Source organism: Bubalus kerabau, chromosome 22 (genome assembly GCF_029407905.1).
Source record: "Bubalus kerabau isolate K-KA32 ecotype Philippines breed swamp buffalo chromosome 22, PCC_UOA_SB_1v2, whole genome shotgun sequence".
Classification (NCBI taxonomy): Eukaryota; Metazoa; Chordata; class Mammalia; order Artiodactyla; family Bovidae; genus Bubalus; species Bubalus kerabau.
In genome coordinates, this window is record NC_073645.1 from 40,282,199 (window position 1) to 40,294,448 (window position 12,250).

Here is a 12,250-nt window from a genome sequence, read left to right on the forward strand (position 1 = left end):
CTGGGACTGAGCTTGTGTGGGTAAGGAGAATGATTCTGTATTTGTGTCCAGAGCATTGCAAGATATCTGTAGTATCACACAAAGTTCATAGTCCAGCAGCACAGGAAACTACACCTGTGTCCTTGTTTTTTCTTTTTTTTTTTTTTTACTGATCATGCAATTAATATGTATTTACTGGAAAAACCTTGAAAACTAAAGATGGATATTAAGAAGGAAAAGAATCATCTGCAATTCCAATAAAAGATTGGTGTGTTTTTCTATGTCTACAAATAAAATTTTTCTTTGGTCAAATTTATATTTCTTGGCAAGAAAAGAGTCTTATTCACTGATAGTTTCAAATATATTAGAATATAATTTTACATACTATTCTTCTCTTATAATTTCTTAGGATACCATATTTTTTAAGTCTTACTGAACTTGTTACAATATTGCTTGTTTTATGTTATGGCCTTGAGTCCAGTGGGATCTGAGCTCCCTGACCAGGGATTGAACCTATATCCTCTGCATTGGAGGGCAAAGTCTAAACCACTGGACCACCAAGGAAGTCCCAGAATACTATTTTTAATAGTATAAGAGTAACACTTTGGCCACCTCATGCGAAGAGTTGACTCATTGGAAAAGACTCTGATGCTGGGAGGGATTGGGGGCAGGAGGAGAAGGGGACGACAGAGGATGAGATGGCTGGATGGCATCACCGACTTGATGGACAAGAGTTTGGGAGTTGGTGATGCACAGGGAGGCCTGGTGTGCTGCAATTCATGGGGTCACAAAGACTTGGACACGACTGAGCGACTGAAATGAACTGAACTGAATACATGTACATTGTTAAATATTCATAAAAAGTGAAGGCACAAAAAGAAATGGAAATATTACCTATCATCTCAATTGACAGAAATAGTCACTGCTGACATTTAGCTGTGTATCCTGCTATTCCTTTCTAAAAAGTTTATATATATATATAAAACAATCACATATAATATGTATATTATATTTGAATATATAAATATAAAGTATATGTTTACACTTTACATATGATAAACTGTTAGATCTGCAGTTTTCTTGAGATCTAATTGTTATATAACATTGTATAAATTGAATGTGTGCAACACAATGATTTGATATATTATATATTCTGAAATGATAACCACAGTAAGTTTAGTTAACATCCATCATTTCACATGGTTACAATTTTTTTTCTGATGAGATAGATAAATCTAAATTTTAAAACTTAAATTGGGAACTTCTTGAATAGCCACCACTATGGACTGCTTTCTTTGGGTGAGTATTGCCTTGAGAATCTTTCCTACATCATTAACTTTTTCTGTGTGTCATAATTTTTAATAGTTGATACTATTTCAATGTTCTATATTGTAGTTTATTAATTCCCTAATATTAGCTAGATTTCGTTATTTTATTATTATAGGTTTTTTTTTTTTTGGTTGGTGAATAACCTAATAGCTTCTCAGATAGCTAAGAGTAAAGAATACACCTGCCAGTGCAGGCGATGTAAGAGATGTGGGTTTGATCCCTGGGTTGGGAAGATCCCCTGGAGGGAGGGAATGTCACCCCACTCCAGTATTCTTGCCAGGAGAATCCCATGATCAGAGGAGCCTGGCAGACTGTAGTCCATGGGGTCACAAAGAGTCAGATACAACTGAGTGTCTGAGCACATGCTATATCCATGATACACTTTAAAAATAAATTTCTAGTGGACTTGCATGCATATTTTTAGGTCTTTTGCCCACGTGCCCTCCAGCAAGGCTATACCAATTTATCCTTCCACTGCTACTGCTGCTAAGTCACTTCAGTCGTGTCCGACTCTGTGTGACCCCATAGACAGCAGCCCACCAGGCTCCTCCGTCCCTGGGATTCTCCAGGTAAGAAAACTGGAGTGGGTTGCCATTTCCTTCTCCAATGGATGAAAGTGAAAGGTGAAAGGTAAGTCGCTCAGTCGTGTCCGACTCTCAGCGACCCCATGGACTGCAGCCTACCAGGCTCCTCAGTCCACGGGATTTTCCAGCCAAGAGTACTGGAGTGGGGTGCCATCGCCTTCTCCCATCCTTCCACTAATAGTACATAAAATTACCTACTTCCTTGTACCCTTATGGTTATTATACTTGTGATACCATCAAAAAGAGAAAAGGTTTGTTAATTTGTCAAAAATTTTTATACCTGATTGTAATTTACATCTTATATTAGTAGTATATTTTTTCTGTTTTGCATTATCTTCCATATCTTTTACATATTTTTCTTTTTCATACCCATTTGTTGTAGTAAAGCAAAACCACAGAAAATAAATAAAATACATTAATTGGGTACAAATAGATTAGTTTTTACAATTGTACACATCTGTATAAACACTTAGATTAAGGTATAAAATATTTTCAATACTCAAGAGAAGAACAGAACCTCCACAGATCTATTTGTCTATTCTTATAGTCGTGCCACATTTAAAAAAAAAATAAAAACCACCACATACCCAGGAATGGCTGTTTAAAAAGATGTGCAAGACATATGCTCTGAAAACTACAACATGTTACTGACATAAAATTTAAAAGCCCTGGGTAAATGGAAGGATAGACTATGTTCATTAATTGGAAGACTCTATGTTGTAAAGATAGTATTCTCCCAAAATTCCTTTATAGATTAAATGTCATCCCAAACAAATTTTAGAAAGCTTTCTTTTTCCTTAGTGGAGTCAGCAAGTTGATTCTAAAATTTATATGGAAATTCAAAGGCCAACAAATGCCAAGTCAATCTTGAAGAAGAAATGAAAAAGTGGATTTATACTACCAGGTATCAAGACATGATACAATGGGAGTAATTAAAACAGGAGTATTATATGTAAAAGACTTGAACAGATGTTTCAAAAAGAGGATATTCAAGTGGCCAAAGAACATATAGAAAGCTTCTAAATTTTATTAGTCATCAGGAAAATACAAATGAAAACCACAATGTGATACCATTACACACTTGCCAGAATGACTGGAATTAAAGACAAGCACTGCATGTAGGAAGGACGTGGCGGAATTGGAACCCTTGCTACGGTCACTTTAGAAAATCATTTGACCACATCCATGTACTTTAAACATACGTCTTCCTATTATGCAACAATTCCATTTGAAGCTACATAGTCAGCTGAAATTCGAACATATATTCACCAAAAGATAACCTTCATTAATGAAATGTCTACCAGTAGCAGAATGGATGAATTGCAAGATATTCATATAATGGAATACTATTTGGCAATGAGAGTGAACAAACCACAAATACAAGTAGAAACACAATGCTCAACACAAGAAGCCAGACACAGAAGACTCCACACTGAATGACTCCACCTATACGTGTAAAATTCCATTAATGAAATAGGCTAAATGAACCTATGGTGTTAGAAGTCAGGAGAGTGGTTACCCTTTGGGGTATGGAGTGGCTGTTGGGGCATGCTGGGGTTCTGAGCTGATTGTCATATTCTGGTCTTAACCAACTGCTTATTATATGGGTGTTTCTTTTTGAAAATTCATTAAGCTGTGCACTTATGATTTGAGTACTTTAACTTGGTATATTATTTCTTACTTTTCCCCCCAAGGAAAGGCCAATGCTGTTTAATCTTTTTGTTTTGTGTTGCTGGGAAGAATTTTGAGGTCAGATGGGTTTCCCTTTCTTGGGTGGGATTATAGTATTTTTCCTAAGACTAAAACCTAATTTTCAGAATATTTCTATATATTAGCTATTTAAATTAATATTGTCTGATCTTCAGTGTCCCCTTTGTATCTAAAGACTTATTTCTTCTTCTTCTTTTTTAGTTTTATAAAATTTTCTTCTAGTATTTGTTATATTATTGTATCTTCCATCTCCTTTTTTTGGCTATCTACATTGATATTCTGGATAAATGATGATTGAATCTGGTTTTAGAAAAAGCAGAAGAAGCAGAGATCAAATTGCCAACATCTGCTGGATCATCAAAAAAGCAAGAGAATTCCAGAAAAACATCTATTTCTGCTTTACTGACTATGCCAAAGCCTTTGACTGTGTGGATCACAATAAACTGTGAAAAATTCTGAAAGAGATGGGAATACTACACCACCTGACCTGCCTCTTGAGAAACCTGTATGCAGGTCAGGAAGCAACAGTTAGAGCTGGACATGGAACAACAGACTAGTTCCAAATAGGGAAAGGAGTATGTTAAGGCTGTATATTGTCACCCTGCTTATTTAACTTAAATGCAGAGTACATCATGAGAAATGCTGGGCTGGAAGAAGCACAAGCTGGAATCAAGATTGCCGGGAGAAATATCAATAACCTCAGATATGCAGATGACACCACCCTTATGGCAGAAAGTGAAGAGGAACTAAAAAGCCTCTTGATAAAAGTGAAAGAGGAGAGTGAAAAAGTTGGCTTAAAGCTCAACATTCAGAAAACTAAGATCATGGCATCCGGTCCCATCACTTCATGGCAAATAGATGGGGAAACAGTGGAAACAGTGTCAGACTTTATTCTTTTGGGCTCCAAAGTCACTGCAGATGGTGACTGCAGCCATGAAATTAAAAGACACTTTCTTCTTGGAAGGAAGTTATGACCAACCTAGACAGCATATTAAAAAGCAGAGACATTACTTTGTCAACAAAGGTCTGTCTAGTCAAGGCTATGGTTTTTCTAGTAGTGATGTATGGATGTGAGAATTGGACTATAAAGAAAGCTGAGCGCCAAAGAATTGATGCCTTTAAACTGTGGTGTTGGAGAAGACTCTTGAGAGTCCCTTGGACTGCAAGGAGATTCAATCAGTCCATCCTAAAGGAGATCAGTCCTGGGTGTTCCTTGGAAGGATTGATGTTGAAGCTGAAACTCCAATATTTTGGCCACCTGATGCGAAGAGCTGACTCATTTGAAAAGATCCTGATGCTGGAAAAGATTGAGGGCAGGAGGAGAAGGAGACGACAGAGGATGAGATGGTTGGATGGCATCATGGACTCAATAGACATGAGTTTGGGTGAACTCTGGGAGTTGGTGATGGACAGGGAGGCCTGGTGTGCTGCAGTTCAAGGGGTTGCAAAGAGTTGGACACGACTGAGCGACTGAACTGAACTGAATCTGTTGAATAATTTTAAAAAATCCTTCCTTTTAAAATGTGCAACTCTTTATTCTGGGAAAATTTCTTGGCCTTATTTTGTATTTCATTGACTTAAAATTTTAGAAGTATTCAAAAATTGCTACTTGTTGCTTTCAATTCAGAAATTGTGCTCCCCATCATTTAATAGCATTTCCTGATCTCTGATTCTTTTTAAATTATCACTTGCTCTTGATATGGTGTTGAGAATATAAATTAGATAATTCTTAAAAACTTCTCCTGCTTATTGCAATACCTATTTCTTAGGAAAGTACTTTCTCTGATTCCTTGGAGGTTCCTGTTTTTTTTTTTTTTTTTTTTTTGCACATCATAATCTTTTTGTAGAGATGCTCAGAAATTGCAACTAAGTTGGATTCTGTTATTCCATACATCTTTACTATGTATTTGCCAGTCATTCCCCTAAGTCCTGAAGATAAAGTAATGAATTCTCCTGTTCCCATGGTTCATGAATGAAGCCTGTTGAGAATAGATGGAATCTGGGGAGGCTGGCATTGTGGGTTTTGATCTTTGCAAATACTGGTCATGAAAAATGTGAACTTTTAGTCATAGATAGGAAACTCATTCTCCAACTTCATGAACCTGAACTTCAATAATTAATGAGCCAATATCATCCTAGAGAATACGGAATAGCCCCCAAACTCAGTCAATATTGAAGAATAGCCAGTCAGTGTTGTTAGGATTCATAGAAAGAGTGGCCCGTCCCACTGTCACTTTCTGGGCAAACATTCCTGAGACAGTTGGCAGATGGGAAAGGAGGAGTTAAAAATCATGCTATGTGATGCTGAAATCCTAACTTTGTCTACTGGCTTCAGTTTGTAGCTGGTTGGCCTTGGAGAGTTTTCCAGGAAGTTCTGTTGCCCAAACATAGATGGGAGATGAGGTGTTAGCGAGATAACCTTAAAATCCAGGTGGAACTTGGTTCTGAATGCTTTAGGAGACCTTTCAGCCAAAATGAGTAGCTGTGCCAGATGGTGGATTTGTGAGAAGCTCTACTACCAATCAGGCTATGTGTCAGTCCCAAACCGAAATCAGTCTGAGGAGAATCTGGCCTGCTGTAGATTCTCCCAGGCCAGAGAGAGTAGAAGAGGGGTGATCCTCCTTGCAGGCACATGTTCTAGTCACGCCTTCCCAGTTTCTACAGCAGGATATTAGTGGATATTTTCCCTGCTCATCTGATGGTTAAAGCACGTATCTGTGGATACAGCTGGAAGCCCAGAATGGCAGGTACCTCCCAGGGAAGAACAGGTCAAGCTCATTGCTACTCTTGTGGATCCTCCTTGGCTTGTCAATTCCTCATGGCCACCCACATCCCTTTCTTTATCCCATATGGTGTCAGGTTTTGGTATTTTCTATCCTGCATTGTATGCATCCTGTTTTCTCTCTGAATTAAATTATTTTATCTTGTTATGATATATCCAATTTGCAAGCTGCATTAAATTCCTTAGGAAATATCAGCAAGGTACCATTTAAATGAATGAAAATAAATAAAATATGGAGAGACAGTTCTCTCCTCATTTGCCCACCAACCCCATACTCCTGGGAGGCTGACTGTCTTCATATAAATAATAGGAGGGGAATTGCTATTTTTCCTAGCTTATACCTCAAGGCAGAGAACAAGTCATAAACTCTTCTAGTGCAGAAAGGGACAAGAACTATTCTTTCCAGCCTGACCTTTCCATAAGCTCAGAGGCAATCAATCATGAGGATTCTCCACTTTGCCCTCTCTCTTCCTTTCACAGGGTCTCGATGCATGAGGGGTGAGGATGGGAAGACAAGAGTTTAAAAGAACCAAACAATGATGGTCAGAGATGAGAGAGAGGAACTAGGGGAATTCTGTCTATTCACTGAGGGATCAGTGACATCTTCACCATCTAGCAATCAGGCCCAAATCCCAACCGCCATAGACTCTCTTGATTGAATTACATGGGTTGAATTAAATGTAAAGAACTGATAGAAAATTCTTTGGGATTCTGAGTTTGCTCTTGACTGGTCATGAGTAGAAGTCCCCTACTTTTTCTTTGCCCATCCATCCTTCTAACCACCCCTAGCCATACTTCCATCAGAAGTCTGGCATTTAGCAAAGAGTCAGTAAATGCTGGTTTTTATGATTGTTGTGTGTTACAATTTGTCCAGTGTCTGTTGTAGGCAAGGCCATCACAGACCTCCTTCCCAGAGGCCTGGATGAGGATGCTATAGACCACATGTGAGACTATGCTATGAATATTTAGTCTCAAATGAAAAACGTGGGACTTTGCATTTCTTCCTCTCTTCTCTAATAGTTCCTGCTTCCTAGCCAAAGGAGAAACTGTTTAGAAAAATCAGGCTATGATTACCCCCAAGAGAAAATATGTTTTGAGTCTAGTGAAGGCCTTTGCTGAGTGACATTAATTATACTCATTTAGATTTGACGTTATTAATTAACCTTCCCAGCTGTTTATATTGTAGCCTTTTATTAAAACAAAATGATTAAAACAAATAAAGAATATTACTACCACCTTAAATGTGCACATCGTCTTAAGCCTTACAAAAGGCTTTTATCCACAGTCTCACATAACACACATTAATTCTACCATGTGAAAATGGCAAAGCTTAGTTTTTGTTTTTTCATTTTTAAATTTTGGTAAAATATACATAATACAAAATGTATAATTTTTAGCATTTTAAAGTGTACAACACAGTGGCATTAAGCAAATTTACATCATTGAGCAACCATCACCATTATCTATCTCCATAATTTTTTCATCATCTCAAATAAAAACTCTATACCCAGTAAACAATAATCTCTCATTCCCTCCCCTCTCCCAGACCTTAGTAACCTCTAATCTACTTTCTGCCTCTATGAATTTGACTATTCCAGGAACCTCACATAAATGCAGTTATGCAATATTTGCCCTTTTGTGGTTTCTTTCTCGTAGGGAAGAGCCCCTGGAGAAAGGAATGGCTACCCACTCCAGTATTCTTGCCTGGAGAATCCCATGGGCAGAGGAGCCTGGTGGACTACAGTCCATGAGGTCACAAAGAGCCGGACATAACTCAGCGAATAATACTTTCACTTATATAATGTCTTAAAAGTCATCTATGTTGTAGCATATATCAAGATTTCATTTATTTTTAAGATTGCATCATATTCCACTGGCTGTCCACACTGCATTTGTTTATCCTTTCATCCACTGATGGACATTTGGATTGTTTCTACTTTTGGCTATTGTGAATAAAGTTGCTGTGAACATTGAAAAGTCTTATTTTTATTTGAAAAATGTAGCTTAGTGATCCAGCAAGTCTCGTGGAGATAAAGCCTAGTGTCCAGTCCTGGATGCACGTTAGAATGGCCTGGGAATTTGAAAAAAAAAAAAAAAAATCATTCTGGACCACCAGAATGTCAGATTCTCTGGAGATGCAGACTTGACAGAGCAGTTTAAAAAACTTTCTAGGGGACTTTCCTGGTGGTCCATGGGTTAACAGCCCACCTTCCAATGCAGGAGACATGAGTTCAATCCCTGGTCAGGGAACTAAGATCCCACATGCCCCTGGGCCCACGCATTGCAACTGCTGAGCCCGTGCACCCTAGAGCCTGTGTACCACGGCTAGAGAGCTGGCCACAGTGGAGACCCAACACAGCCAAATAAATAAATAAATACATATTAAAAAAATAGCCCTCTAGGTGATTCTTCTGTGCAGCTAGAATTGAGGGCTGTGGAGCCCAGGTTGAGTCACTCACTGCCTTTTGCAGGCTTTCTCCTTAGATCTTCTGTCTCTCTTTTATTAAAGTCACTTATCACAAATTGGTGCACCAAAGTAGATCATCTTTGTATCATTTTAACCTATAACCTGGAGCAGGAAAAATAAAACAAAAATTTTAAATTCCAAATTCAACTGAAAACAAACAAACAAACAAATGAAAAACACCCATCCGCTCAACACCATGAAGCCAAATGCTGGTTTGTTGGCTAAATATATGGACCTATTTGTTTTTTGCATTTTAATCATCTTGTTTTAATAACACCCCACAATACAAACAATTGTGTGGGTTAATTCAGCTCTATTTAAGAAGTCTTGTTCTGTACTCCAGAGCTTGTTGTTCTGTCTGGTTAAATGCTCATGCATTAAAATGCTAATAATTAAACTGTTACGATTGACTAATGAACTCTGCCAGCGGTAAATGATGGTCTTGTTAGATTCACCGCCCAGCAAGCCTCCTTTTGTACTGAGAAAGTTAAAGGTTAAAGTGCTCTTGAAACCAGTGAGTGGATCTAGAAGCAATTACAATTTTTTCCCTGAAACAAATAGTTACTACAATAATGTTTCAGTTCCAAGTCAGTAAGAGTGAAAAAAGTGCCCTCTTTATCCCGCAGGGCAGATGACATGGTTTTCCAGACGAAAGCATGCTTAGACAGACATCTTCTTAGAACCAGTCTTCCCAAGAATGCAGACGCAAATGGTGAGTTTTCAGGACAGCCAGCAGGTGACCCAGCATCGTGGGTACTACTTAGAGCAGGATGTTTAAGCAACACAGAAAGTTTCTCCCCAGTTCTCTGTGTGACTCGGGGGAAGCTGCTTAATGTCTCTGGACCCCAATTTTCTCATTTGAAAGAGCAGAGTCATAATCACAACCCTCTATGGCAAACATTTGCTTTATCCTGCCGAGTAACTAGTTTCCGTTTTTTTCCACTCAGAGCCTCCCAGCCAAGACTTCCTCCTGGGTTCTCGGTTCACAGGGTTTGGGTTGGGTTGGGGGGGCGGAACTGATTGCAACCCACAAGCTCAGGGGCGAAGCATGTGACCAGCCCTGGCCAATCAGAGCTTCATCGTCGAACCAGTCAGAGCAAATTCTGGGACTCCAGCTAGAGCCGTCTAGAAAGCAATATCCCTTGACAGTGGACATGAACCTAGAAAGATGTGAACCTAGAGTGGCTCTGGCCACTGTAGCAGACTACCTTCCAGACAAAACAGCTGAGAAGAAGAGGCAGATTCTTCAGGAGCTGGATCCAGACTTACCCAGGGAGTTTTCAATGACTTGAGCCAGAATCTCCCTTGTGTTCCCCCATAGGCTGGGTTAAGCTGGGTTGCTGTTGCTGGCCAGGAGTTCTTCCTCATGGCCAAGGAAGGATTCCAAAGCTCAGACTCAGCCCTGCCTACTTGGGTGCCCCTCCGAAGGCTCTGGTGTGACAGGAGCCACTTCCTTTGACTCTCAGCATCACAGGGTTCTGGGCATTGCCTGGGGGCTCGCTTTGCGGCTCTGGGAGCTTTCTGTCTCCCACAGGGCTGGGAATTCCCCAAGGGCCGGGTTACCATACCCACCTCCCGTGTGCTCTTCCTTAGACCCTTAAAGTCATGGGCAAGGTTAGCCTGGCTTGTTCAGATGTGGCAAAAATGCAGAACCGACCAAATTCCACAGTGACCATGGACCCAAAAGGCAGGGATGGCAGAGAAAAGCCTAAAGGCATTCAGGGTTTTCCCTCCTGGAGACCCCGTGCCCTTTTCTAAATAGACTTTTTTTTTTTTTTTTCCTGAAAGATGAAATGGAAGAGTCTGCTGAAAAAAGTGAACCAAAATATAAACTCAATTCATTTGCAAGTTTCCTTAGCTCTTCTGCTTGATCTTTGGACTTGAGCTTAACGCTGGCCACATTTAATCAACCCGCATCGTTTCTCCAAACACTTGGTGACAGTGTATTTTTAGAAGAGTTATGGAGAGAGCAAAGCTTAGGATCTCAAATCAGAACACTATCCAGGTGACATAGAGCAGGCCACTGCCTCTCTCTGAGGGTAGTGATGCTCAGAGGATAAAATCCTTGTTCTGGGATGCTGGGGGAGTAAGCTGAACCATGGCAAGGATGATGAACTATTTGTATGGAGATCTCTAGTTTCTATAGAGGTTTCACATTTACCTTTGTGTTTGGCAAAAGGCATGTAAATGAAAAGCATTATACAAATGTAAGGGGATTTATTCCTTTAAATTCTTCCCTGGTCACTTCATGTATTTCTTGTCTCCCTAAAAAGTTAATTCTTTTGATAAATATTTACTGAGCATCTACTACGTGTGCAACCTTTTCTAGGTGCTGAGGGTATAGCTGTGAAAACGAAACTGTGATGTCAGCCTTCATGATTCTCTAATTTGTAGTCTCCTTCACAAAACCAAAAAATCCACAAGGGCAGGAACCATGTCTGTTATCCATTCTTCCACCCACCTATCCATCCATCATCCATCCAACTATCCCTCCATCCATCATCCATATATCCACCCAAAACAAACATTTTTGAGTAGTGCCATCCATGGGCTAGGCACTGATCTGGCCACTAGGAAAGTTGCAGTGAACAAAACAAAGTCTCTACAGCTTACATTTTGGTGGGTGGAGAGAGACAATAAATGATAATCAAATACATGAGGAACCTATCCAGGGTAATAAGTGCTATGTAGAAAAATAAAACAATGTGGTACTAGTGGGGGATGTAGCGTGATGAGCAATGGGGGTCCACCCCCAGGACCTCAAAGAAACCTACAGATTTACCTCCCAGGATTTTCTTCAAAGGACAGGAAGTCCTGGCTGTCACTGGTCCCCAGCCGGCAGCTGGCCCATTTTCTACTGGGACTCCTGGGCTCTGCTTCTGTACTCTTCTTAGGAAAGAAATAAGTGAAAAGAAAGACATAAGGAGTAAACTTTGTAGTATCCAGCCAAGGGCCTGGCATTTAGTGAGCACTCAGTATCAGATGAATGAATGCAAGATGGATAGATGGGTGGATGGATGAGAGGGTGTTGTCATGGAGATATATGGGGTGGGTTGAAGGCTGAGAGCAGCCCCGAACCCATCCAGAGCTGAGGTGGACTTTGGGAGTGCAGATGCCTCACCCTCACCTTTGCCCACTGCCCACGAGACTGCCCATGGAGAGAGCAAAGTTTAGGGTCTCAAATCAGAACACTATCCTGGTGACTGACAGCAGGTCACAGAGGATCCTCTGGGGAAGATGAGATGGGTGGAAGTGGCCCTTACAGGAGACTCCCTGAGTCTCTTGAAGACTTCTCCCCCAACTCCCCTGGCATGAAAGGCAACTCAACCTGATCCCTGGGGCAGTGTCCTGGCCCAAAGCCTTGAAGCAAAGGGTGGGGTCCTGGGGTGAGGCTCCAAT